This window comes from Elephantulus edwardii, unplaced genomic scaffold, assembly GCF_000299155.1.
Source record: "Elephantulus edwardii isolate Elephantulus edwardi_28Jun2011 unplaced genomic scaffold, EleEdw1.0 scaffold00042, whole genome shotgun sequence".
NCBI classification, from domain to species: domain Eukaryota; kingdom Metazoa; phylum Chordata; class Mammalia; order Macroscelidea; family Macroscelididae; genus Elephantulus; species Elephantulus edwardii.
In genome coordinates this window covers 7,784,919-7,797,692 of record NW_006399792.1, presented here as the reverse complement: position 1 = coordinate 7,797,692, position 12,774 = coordinate 7,784,919, and the positions used below count along the sequence as shown (strand labels likewise).

Below are 12,774 nucleotides of genomic sequence, written 5' to 3'. Positions count from 1 at the left end.
GTGCATTCTGTAGAGGGCTGTCCAGTTTATTTGTCATGGGTTCCTTTTGGAAAGGAATTCTGACTCACATTTTACATTAAGAAACTGCACCCACCATCTTTCTGTTGGTCCTAACATAGCACCTTCCGTGTCCAGGGAAGATCTCGTACCCACTGTACCCGCACAGCTCAGCCTTCATGGCTGCAGCTGAAGGGGACCAGGGGAGATGAGGTAGTGAGCTGTGGTATTTCTTTTATGACATACTGGATTAACCTTGTCAGGGATACATGAAACTATACCTGGTGAGTCATGTGCGGTGATAAAGTTCATTAGAAAAAACTATTAAGTACGTAGCCAAGGAACACCCATAGACGTGACTAGGTTTCCCAGATGGAATGACTACTATATGACTAACATAGAAGGAACCTGCAGCCTCATCGATTGCATTGTTACCTGCCTGAAGGAAGAAGGTTCAGGTGGAACCAGGAAAAAAGGAGATCCGAGATAGGCCAACTGTGAACTGTGTTCACATAGCTTGACCAGAAGTGTCACTCAACCTGCAGCCCAACAGCTGTTCTTCTGTTTGTAGCTTCTGGTTCAGAACGGAAGAACTTTCCAGACTGTACAGCTCTCTGCTCGCTCCTCTTGTGTCCTTGTTGTGCATTTGACCTTTCATCCCTTTGGACACACACAGTTAAAGAAGAGGCACGGTACTCTGAAGATGCTTTGGTTATTAGAAAAATATACACCTCATTGTACCTGACATCGCATTCTGATTATTCAATCTCCTGTAAATGTGTTATAAACAAACCATAGAAAGCGTGAATGAATCACATTTTCAATCTTAAAACCACGACCATGTTAACTGTCTTAGATCAAGGTGATCACATTAAGATAGTGCTGCTGTCCAAAATCAATCTCCACATAGGCTACGTGTTTCCTATTGAAAAAGGGGCCCTTTAGAGTAGTGAGAGAAGATCTTCACCCTGAGACCTACAGCGTCCCTTTTCAACAGGAAGTAGCTAAGAGAATATGCTGTCCCCTTTTCCTTATGAATCAGATGAAGTCTCTCTCAGGGAGGAGTGATAGGGAATGGCAAAGGACACACTGACAAAGGAGATTAATCAGATTAATCAGTGCTTTGACAAGCACTGTGGCAATGGGACAATTAAAACAGACTTTCAAGGGGGAAAAAAAGAGGAACGAACTGGGGGGGGGAGAGTACAGAAAATAGTGCAAAAATGAATGAATGGAAACCCAAAAGCTCTGTAAATGTTCATTAAAATTAATAAAATTTAATAAAAAAAAGATAGTGCTGCTGGACTTTTGCATGTTTGGTCTTACCCTCTGTAATGCCACAGCAATCTTACAGGGGGAGGAGCCTGTCTGTTGGTTGGCAGTGCAACAAACAACAATAAATTGTCTGGAGTCGGTTTCAAGTAAAAAACCAGTTTTGAGTCAGTTTCAAGTTGACAAAAAAGTTGGTTTCAAGTCTAAACGGAGTCATAGTTGACCCTTCAGTGGGTTTTCAGAGGCTGTAAATCACCGGAGAGGCCGAGACTTTCCATTTTCCTCCCTCAGAAGAGCTGGTGCTTTTGAGCCTTTGGATCGACAGCACAGCTCCTTACTGCTCGTCCATCGGTGTTCCCACCTTATCAGAGTTGCTCAGTCCTTGGCAATCGTGTAGACTCTCTGCTGCGAAGTCGTTTGCAATGACTGACTTTACGAGCTTTTAGGAGAGAGAATCACTAAGAAAATGTCTTCCAGAAATACTTTTCAGAGGCTATCTATGCCTTGGAGAGGGACACCATGCTTGGAAAGTTGGTGGTGGTGGTTGTTGATTGCCATCAAGTCGAGCACAACTCATAGTGAACCTATGAGCAAAAGGGCTGAAGCCTTTCTAACTATGGAAGTTTATCAAAGTTCATCGAGTTTCCAGAGGTATGCTGTTTAGGAAGTGGTTGACACTCCTGCTTCCAAAATTATACATTAGTATTATTTTTTATAGACTGGATAGACATGTGTAAAAAAAATTCTTTTCCAAATTCAGGCTGACAGGAAAATCTATGAGATGGAGACCAGCGAATAAGAGAAATCTGCTGTTGCTAAAGTCTCCTTCATTCATTCTGCACACACGTGTAGGTGAGTTGGCTGCTTTGCAAGGTCTTTAAGATGGTCTCAGGGTCTGTGGGTGGTACAAATGATTAACATACTTGGCTGCTGACTGAAAGGTTGGATGGTTTAGTCAATCTAAAGGTGCCATGAAAGAAAAGCGTTGTTATCTATGGAAAAATAGAAAACAACACAACCAATCATTGAAAACGCAATGGAGCACAGTTCTGGCACATACAGAGGCAACATGAGTCAGAAACAACCCAACAACAGCTGGCTTGTTTGTAGTAATAGTCATAGCTCGATAGGGTAGGTTTTCCTTCTTCTAAGGAACACTTCCTTTAACTTTGAGGTCATCAGTTTTGAAACTATCTGCCTATCTTCCTGGATTTCTCAAGTTAGAGAATTCCCAGATGTCTGAGAGATGATACTTTAAGAAACATAGAATTTAGAGTTGGGTGACCACTATTTATGGCCACTTAAGACTGTAAATTTTTATTTTTAGAGAATATTAGTTTCTATAATCAAACCCATGCAGATAAGACCTTACATATTTAATACAGCACATTATTTCTGTACAATGGGGAGGGAGAAATTAAGTTTAACATTTCTAGACCAATATGGCTGTTCATTTCTGTACAATGCCAACTCAACATGGTATAACTGGGATACTTTTTCCAAAGCTGGCAAAACTTCCAAAAATTCAAGCTATGTGTGTATATAATTTAAAATTAAATCATAAAAACATCAAATGCAGTGTGTTATGCATTAATAGCAGCAACAGCTTTTCCACGTTCCAATGTCATCGGAACAAAAATAATAGAGATGAAGGAGTTCTGGTGGCCTAGTGGCAAGAAGCTGCACGGCAATCCTAGACGTCCAGCACATTCAAAGTTCTGTTACTGTTACAGTGCCTGGCACCATTTTCTTTTTTTAAACTTCTCCATCATCATGTGGAAAGTAAATATTTTAGAATAACATCAATTGAAAAACAGCTGTGATATAGCACAATCACTATTAAATATCATAAAGCAGGTACAAGATATTTTACATTCACAGTGGTATGATACAGTACAGTCATATCTACAATACTAGAAGATACACATTAAAAAAGGCATTATTTGAGACTTGGTTTTACTTTTTCGGCAGAGGGCTCAAAGGACAGTGTGACATAGCTCTGGTATAGAAATGCACCTTCTTGGATAGGATTTCCTTTCATTAGTGACACTGTTCCAAGAACTCATTACCCTTCATGAACATCAGCTAAAAACTCTTTGTATATCCATACGCACGTCACTGGTTATTCTCCTGTTTTTACAATAAAAGACTTAAACTGTATTTGTTCTTATGTGTCTGAATTAGTTCACTCGACATAATGCTCTCTAGCTTCTCCAAAGTTACACAGTATTTTTACAACATCGTTGCTTCTGAGTGCTGCACCATGAGTATTACACCATGTGAATGTATCATAGTTTTTCCAATCTAGTCTTTTGTTGATAGGCATTTCAGCTGTTTCCATGTTCTTGCCATTGTGAATAATGCTACTATGGACATTGATGTAAACACCTCCGTTTGTATCTCAATACTGTTTTTTGGGGGTTATATTTCGAGCAGCAGAGTAGCTGGTTCATGGAATCTCTATGTTCAGCTGTTTGAGGAAACACCAAACTGCCTTACAAGGTGGTTATAAGACTGTCAATTCTAATGTGACATAACATCTATAAAAGATCCTCTGTGTGATTGAGAACCCATGTCAATTCTAGAGCACTCTAATATGAAAACAAACTTTTGTTGTTTGTTGTTAAGTGTTGTGAAGTCATGGGTGATTCATAGAGACCCTATGAATGAAAGACCTGAACACTTATATAACTTTCATAGTTTCTCCATGTCCATAGAGTTTCCAGAGGCAAGCTATTTTGGAAGTGGATGCCACTCTTGCTTCCAAGCTTGTTTTAATCTGGGAGCTCCATCAAACATTGTCCACCATGGGTAACCATTACCTCACTTGTCAGAGTGTTTATCATCACAGTAACCACAGTTACCTCTGTACAGCCAATTGACAGACCAGTACTATACCACTTAGAAGATTGACCAAAAACAATTAAAACCAAGCCTGAGGGCCATAGAGTAAAATCACCCATTGTTAGCTTGGTAGCATAACTTTCTATCCACTAGGCCAACAGAGCTCTTTCTATGACACACAGCAATTCTATGAACAACAATCTAACTATTGTCCCATCCTATGCCATCCCCACAATCGGAGACACCCTTGAGCCTACAGTCATGAATTAATCCATCATGATGAGGATCTTCTTTTCTTCTCTGACCTTCCACTTTTCTGAGCTTGATGCCATTTCCCAGGGACTGGAACCTTAAACTCTTGTTTGTTGTTGTTAAATGCCGTGAAGTCATAAACAATTCATAGCAACCCTATGAAAAAAGACCTGAACACTTGTATAACTTTCATCGTTTCTTTACATTCATAGAGTTTCTGGAGGCAAACTATTTGAGAAGTGGAAATAAGCTAGCAAACAAAAAAAGTCTTACAGAGTATTTGTAAATTTTCAAGAAAAATCTATGTTTTCCCTAGGGGCTGCAAGGACTCCATTCTTGGAAGTATGGAGATGATGGTCTGGTTATTTATTCTTCAAGGAAGTCATGGTGTCAAGATTCTTAGTACTGATGTTGAAGTTCTGATTCAAATGTTCTCGGCTTCCTAGGGAGAATAATATTTCATAGGTTTAGATGTAAGTAAAACAAAAAAATTTTGTTTCTCAAAGGAATCAAGAAAAGGGGGAATAGTTGAAGGTCAAAGTGTAGGAATGACCTTGCATTTGGTGTAATTTGCCAATTAAATTCTTGTTGAAAAGAGTATCTGGTTGAAAAATCCAAGTAGGAAAGAACATACTAAGAAAGAAATAATGACTGAAGCATTATGAATAATAGGAGTGTGTTATAACTGGTAGTTATCATGGTAGTTGGGGAGATTTTTTATTTCTAACAGAAGACAGAGAGCATTAAAGCTACTGTTTAGTCAGCAAGTTGTTTTCTTTTTAATTATTGCCGTCAGCTTGTTGCTCTCTGCTCAAAATGCAGAAATGAACTTTAGCACAATATATTACAGGGTGGTGACAGAAACCCATCACAATGAAAGGCAATCTCATGATTTAAACAATCATTGAATGAAAGGCAATCTGATGATTTAAACAGGTTTTAACTTCTAAACTTTCAGCATGAAGAATGACAAGATTAATAAGTTTGATTTTATTTGAACTACCAATTTGTTTATATTCTTCTAAATAACATATAAAATAGCTGTTTTAATTTATTTTCTCCTATCTAAGTGCATAATTCATTTGCATTTGGTCTTTTAAGAATCGATTTTATTGTTAAAATTTGGTGATAGTGCTGCCGGTTTTGTTTTTGTTTTCAAATTTCCCCCCAACTGCCAAAAGAACAAACAGGTCTATCTTGGAGGTAGTGCACCAGTAAATTCCTTAGAGGTAAGGATAGTGAGAGTTTGTCTCACATACTTTGGGCATGCTGTCAAGAGTAGTCAGTTCTTGGAAAAAGACATGCTGGGGAAGTTGGAAGGTCAGCAAAAGAGGGGAAGACACTGAACAGGCTGAACTGGCACAGTGCCTATAATGGGATGGTACAGCATAGGGCAAAGTTCAGGGGGTTGTTCCCAGGGTAGTCAACTAGAGGGCACATAGCAACAACAACATGATACTTTAAGGGTAAAAGACAGAAGAAACACTTTATAAAACAAGCTTTTCAGTCATGACTGTATCTTTATGTGTATTATTAGAAGTGTAAAAATTATGCCCAGAAACTACTAGACATTATTATAAATATGTACAGTACTTATTCTAGGAAGGAGAGAACCATACCCACTCTGGTAGTCAGAACACCAAGTATCAGATGCTGAATGATTGCTATCATCCAGAATATTCAAATACTAATTCAAGTAGAAAGTATGTTAAAAGTTATAGTGATTATTGTAATACTGTAGTATTTCCTATAAATGTGGGAATATTATTGAGGAAATAGTTACATTGTTGTTGTTGTTGTTGTTATGTGCCTCGAGTCATTTGCGACTCATAGTGACCCTATATACAACAGCCCTAAACCCTGCTCTATCCTGTGCCAATTACACTGCCTCTGACACACCCATCCCAATTAACACAGTCACTGAATCAATCCATCTCATAGAGGGCCTTCCCCTCCTGCGCTGTCCCTCCACCCTCCCAAGCATGATGTCCCTCTCCAAGGACCTGTCCCTTCTTTCAACATGTCCAAAGTATGTCAGATGAAGCTCCAGAATCCTTGCCTCCAAGGAGTAGCCTGGTTTAACCCTCTCCAGGATGAATCTGTTTGTTTTCTTGGCAGTCCATGGTACATTCAGTAATCTTCTCCAGCACCACAGCTCAAAGGCAGCAATTCTCCTTCTATCCTCCCTAGTCATTGTCCAACTCTTTGATGCATAATAAGTGACTGCAAAGACCATGGCCTGTATCAGGCAGACCGTAGTCTCCAGAGAGACACCGTTGCTCTTGAGTACTTTAGAGAGGTCCCTAACAGCAGACTTTCCCATCCCAATACATTTTTTAATTTCCTGGCTGCTGGTGCCAAGAGTGTTGACCATATAGCCAAGCAAACTGAAGCTGTGAACAATCTCAATCTCTTTGCCATCCATCCTGATGCTACCAATTGGTCCAGTGGTGAGAATCTTTGTCTTCTTGACATTGAGCCTCAGTCCATACTGAAGGCTGCAGCTCTTGACTCTCTGCAGCAAGTGTATGAGGTCCTCCTCAGTTTCAGCAAGCAGGGTTGTGCCATCTGCATAATGCAGATTGTTAATAGATCTTCCACCAATCCTGATGCCACACTTCTCATAGAGCCCAGTCTCTCAGATAATCTGCTCTGCATATAGGTTGAAAATGCATGGAGATAGAACATATCCCTGGTGTACACCCTTCCCAATTTTGAACCATGCAGTGTTGCCCTGCTCTGTTCTGACAACTGCCTCTTGGTCCTAGTATAGGTTTTGCATTAGCACAATTGAATGTTCTGGCATTCCCATTCTTCTCAGAGTCAGCCACAGTTTGTTATGATCCACACACTCAAACGCCTTTGCATAATCAATGTCTATCACAGATAGACATTCTTCTGGTATTCCCTGCTTTCAGCTAAGATCCATCTAGCATCAGGTACAATATCGCTAGTACCACGACCCCTTCTAAACCCAGCCTAGACTTCTGGCAATTGTAGGACAAATATTACTGGGAAATAGTTAAGTTGTATAAAAAAATATTGTTGTTATGTGCCACTGAGTCACTTACAACTCATAGCGACCTATGTACAACAGCCCTACTGGGAATAGTCACTTAAGTTTTCCCGGAGAGAATACTCTTATTTTGATGGATGTTTTCACCAATATTTTTTCTTTCCTAGCTTTATTCTCTTTAATCATGATACCATTGTTCTTCCTTACAGATTTCAAGGGGTCTTTGGTTGAGGTTTTCCTGTCTTAGGGTTATTCTGGGGGCACAGGTACTTTGTAATTAAGCTAGTCTGAAAATAAAAAGGAAAAGGGCAAAAAAAAGTAAACTCTACTCTAGAGGATCCAGATCTTAGGACTATAGAAAATATAAATCTTTGGTGGTGATGTGGTGGTAGGTTAAGAAGAACTCCAGTGGAAGTAACTGCATCTCCTAAATCCAAATTCATCTACTGAAAGAGGCTGGGGGAAAGAGCAAAAATGAGGAAATAGTCCGGGTTTAACAAACATTTGGTAGATATTTAAGTTCAAAGCACATGCCATTTTCCTTTTCTCTTCTACTATATTAAATACATCAATGCCAGGATGCTGAGGGAGTGGGGGGAAACACAAACTCTTGAGAGAGATGGAGATAGGGCAAACGGTAGGGCTTATTCTCTGTAGCAATGTGGGCCAAGTGTTGCCTGAGTTAAAGAGAATTTAGAAATTCTAATTCAAGTGTTAATATTTTAATGTATGTCCAGTTGGTGAAAATTTTAAATTTCTAAAAAAAATAATGAAATTTCTTAGTCATGGTTCAACTTTTCAATGCATAGCAAATAATTTAAAAGATCATGGTTTGGTTAAGTACTTTAGTCTTTAAATTGATAGATGCTGTTCTTCAGTATTTTTGAGAGATCCTTGACAGCAGATATTCCCAATGCATCATTTTTTAAATTACTTTCCCCCCTAATTTTACAAAAGTCATTTGTGAAATATATACATTTTAGAACATGGTTCAATTCAGTCAAAGTACAGCATTCAGAATGCCATAAAGTGGAATTGTGACGGGCACAGCCAGAGCCTTTCATCTATAACATAAAGAGAAGTGAGGTCCATATAGTGATGATTATCTCTAAATGTGATCATGATGATCTGCACTTGGTTGCAATCATTTTAATCTCAACGTATAATTTTCTTCTCTCCAACCAGAATTAATTTTTTAGACAGTCTTTCCTTGTGCATTTTTAAAAAGTCAACTTCATAAGTGCCAGAATTGATATTAGTAATTTAAGTCAATTATTATATTACATTACTCTTTCTGGTCCACATAATGGTAAACTTCCTGAATTAATCAATGTGACCAAAGAAGGTAGAGTTTCTTCTTTCTTTCTTTCCTATTTCTTGTGAATAAAATAGTACATTTCTCCATTTGGATCTAATAATTATAAGAGGAAGCAGTCTTAGCATTAAATGAAAATTCCAAATACACAATGGTGGATCAAAAGAATTTGAGTCTTTGATGATATTATGAAGCCATCAAATCTAGTATCCTAAAATATTTCTTATCTCTTTACCTCCTATCTAAAGAGATAATACATTTAAAAACTATTCATGCCAATTTAAGTTGTGGTTTCTGTTACTTACAATTTCCTTCTTTTTTTTTTTTTTACTTACGATTTCTTTTTTCTTTTTTTTGGTACTTACACTTTCTATGTGTTATAAATTTTGGTTTTGTATCAGGATACTAAGATCATGCATTTTTATGCATTTATTTATGTATTTATTTTAATCTGTACAAACAACACATGTACAGTTATAAAATTGGTTAACAATTTTATGTTATAAAAATCTTACAGGTTTCTAAATTACAGCTGAAAAGTATTTTTCAGTAGGATGGAACTTCATTACATGGACTGTTTCACACACTCTGTTTATCATAAATAAACCTCAACTAGCAATAGTAGATTTAGTCAATTTTGCTTTTCCAGTTCATGTACAGTGTTATACGGTCAACTTTTGGTCATTGCAATTTTGCCAAGATTTCTCTATCTAAAATAGGTTTTAGTCAAATCATGTTGTATATACTAGATATTCTGGCATAGCTGTGGCAGATCCATTTTTTTTTTTTGTTTCTTAGCAGCTGGTACCAAAGATCTTAATTGTGGATCCACAAAAAAATAGATGAAATAGTTGACAATTTTCATCTTTTCTTCATCTATCATGATGTTACCTATTGGCCTAGTGGTGAGGATATTTGCTTTCTTGAAGTTGAGACGTAACTCATATTGAAGTCTTAAGTCTTTGATCTCTTTTTTTTTTTAAGGTTTCAATAACAATATTTATTAACACCTGGAAAACATTTCTTTATTAACTAAATTGATACTAAAAGTAATAAAAATGGAACTTCTTCCATTGTCCACCTCATAACATAGGCATACAGCTTTTAAAAAGTACCATCAGTTTGGATATGAAGTATGGAACTCTAGCAACCCTTTTAGACAACATTGACAAGGTCCTATCATCTTCAAAGATCAAGAGGTGTCTTGTTAAGTCAATTTCATACCAGTTATATCAACCCTAGAATTCCTTACTCTAGTTGGTACAATTGGTACAGTTACTCTGTGTATTCCTCACAACTTCTTTTGATGCTTTTTGTGTCTTCAAGATTTATCCCACAGAATCCTTCAGTATTGTAACTCAATGCTTGAATTTGTTCTTCACTTTTTTCAACTTGAGATATGCTGAGCATGTTCTTTCCTTTTGATTTTCTAACTCCAACCTTTTGCACGTTTCATTATAATACTTTGTCTTCTCAAGCTGTCCTTTGAAATTTTTTTAATTATTAAATTTTGTTAATTTCAATGAACATTTACAGAGATTTTGGGTTTCTGCCCATTCATTGTTGCACTATTCTCTCTACACTCCTCCCCAGTTCGTTCTTCTCCCCCCCCACCCCTTGAAAGTCTGCCCTAACTGTTCAATTGCCACAGTACAATCTCCTTTGTCAGTGCATCACCTCCCATTCCCTATCACTCCTCCCTGAGAGAGACTTCACCCTGATTCACAGGGAAAAGGGGACGGCATACTCTCTTGGCTACTTCCTGCTAAAAAGGGATGCTGCGGGTTTCAGGGTGAAGATCTTCTCTCACTACTCTAAAGGTACCCTTTGGCAATAGGAAACACATAGACTATTATGGAGATTGACCTTGGAATTCAGATGCACTGTTATCAAATGTGCTTAGCCTTACATGATCATACCCTTGAAGATGTATCGTGGAAATGTTGCAGCCTAGAAGACACAAATTTAACTAACAAGCCAAAAGTACATGAGTCAAAAATTAAAAAGCATTAATATTCCAAGTAGAGGCTCCAACAGTGGCACAAATCAAGCTACAGAGGGAAGGTAGCTCTTACAATAAAAGGCCTATTGACCAGCACTTTGTCCACTATAGCATAAAGGCTAGAAACCACAAGATACAGAGGCTCAACTATGTCATCTATTGCTCTCAAGTCCTGGACCAAATTCCATCTACAACTGGGTTGTTTTACAACTCGGAAGTCTGCATGCAAGGCAGAGGTGAAGTACGGAACTGCTTATGAGGTTTTCCATCAGTTCCAACAACTAAGAAATAGTGAGAAGAGTTGGGACCTTAGAAGGCTTTTAGGACCAAATAGTAGGCTCTTGTGTCCAGGAGAAATCAAATATACTTACCAGTAATGTTAATGCTCACCCACAGCCCTTCTGGGAGGATCTAAATCTTTGAAGTGTCCTCCTTTGTTTCCAGCTGGGAGCTGGGGCCTGTCAGTCCTGTCAGCCATGAGGACCTGATGTGAGCCACCCTTGACCAAGTGTCCTTCAGACCCACTCTTAAAGCAAGTGAGTGGGAGCTTCCTCTCTACTCCCTTGCCTATCTGTGGCTCTCATCTGTGACACTGTCTACTGAATTGGCCCAGCTTTCCACAGTGGAAGCAATTCTGACCTCCTTTATTACCTTTGGGTGGCACTGTACATGAGTAAGACTTCCTTTTCCTGACACAGGCCCTAAACTGGCAGCAATAGCTGCCCCAATAATTTTGGCCATTCTCTGGTCTTTTCTCTTCCATCTAGATCCCAGTTGTTGAAAAAGGGAAAAATTTAAACAAATGTATAACAAATAATTTTGAACATTATAATCTTTTAAGCTTAAGGCTAACAATATCATCATTTCCAATCCAGAGATACATGTTCCAATGCAGTTCCTATTTTCCATAAATGGTTTTGGTAAGAGGAATATTGTAAATGTGGATGCATTTCCACTATTCCTCCTCCATGACACAATATAGTGTTATTAGCATGAGCAGTTATAAATCCATTGCCATCCTTACTCTAACTTAATTCTTTTCTTAAAATTTAAATTTTGTTATTAATTTCAGTAAAAATTTACGGTTTGTGCTGCCACGGAAGAGGTGACCTACAGTGACTCGGCGGGGGGGTGAGGGGTTGTGCGGGACTCTTCCAGATTTACTGCAGGGCAGCTGGCAGCATGTCGACCCCCACCCGAAGGAGGCACATGCGGGATTTTAAGCGGTTGCAAGAGGACCCACCTGTGGGTGTTAGTGGCACACCATCTGAAAACAACATCAAGCAATGGAATACAGTTATATTTGGACCAGAGGGGACACCTTTTGAAGACGGTACTTTTAAACTAGTAATAGAATTTTCTGAAGAATATCCAAATAAGCCACCAACTGTAATTATCCAAAATGTTTCATCCAAATGTATATGCTGATGGTAGCATATGTTTAGATATCCTTCAGAACCGATGGAGTCCAACATATGATGTATATCTTCCATCTTAACATCAATTCAGTCTTTGTTGGATGAACCAAATCCAAACAGTCCAGCCAATAGCCAGACAGCGCAGCTTTATCAGGAAAACAAACGAGAATATGAGAAAAGAGTTTCGGCCATTGTTGAACAAAGCTGGAATGATTCATAATAGACAATTGATCTGTTAATATTTTTCATCATTGTTGTGTATAATTTACTTCTCAATAGAAAGGCTAACAAATTTTAAGTGCCACAGGTTTTAAGGATTCTGCAGGGGGAAAAAAGTCTTTCAGTTTAAAACCCACAAAAGCTTGTGTATCTTGATCAATGTACTTTTTATTGCATGGAGTAAACTAAGTTATTGCTACATAAATTTGTAATATATCCTGTTTGTATTTTTTTCCAAGTGTATAATGTTGGTGTGGAGTTTTCATGACAGAATATACACATTTCATAAATCTGTACTTTTTTCAAATATTGAATGCCTTATTTTTGAATTCTTTAAATTTTTAAATTGGAGAAAAGCACTTAAAGTTTTTATATATGAATATTACATGTAAAGCTGTTAAAATACATAACTTCAGTGCAAGACACTTTTGTCACTTAT

At 38.0% G+C, this 12,774-nt stretch overlaps 1 pseudogene; it reads left to right on the top strand.

Moving 5' to 3' along the window:
- Positions 1 to 11,880: 11,880 nt before the first annotated feature.
- Positions 11,881 to 12,336, top strand: LOC102871583 (annotated as a pseudogene).
- Positions 12,337 to 12,774: the final 438 nt, after the last annotated feature.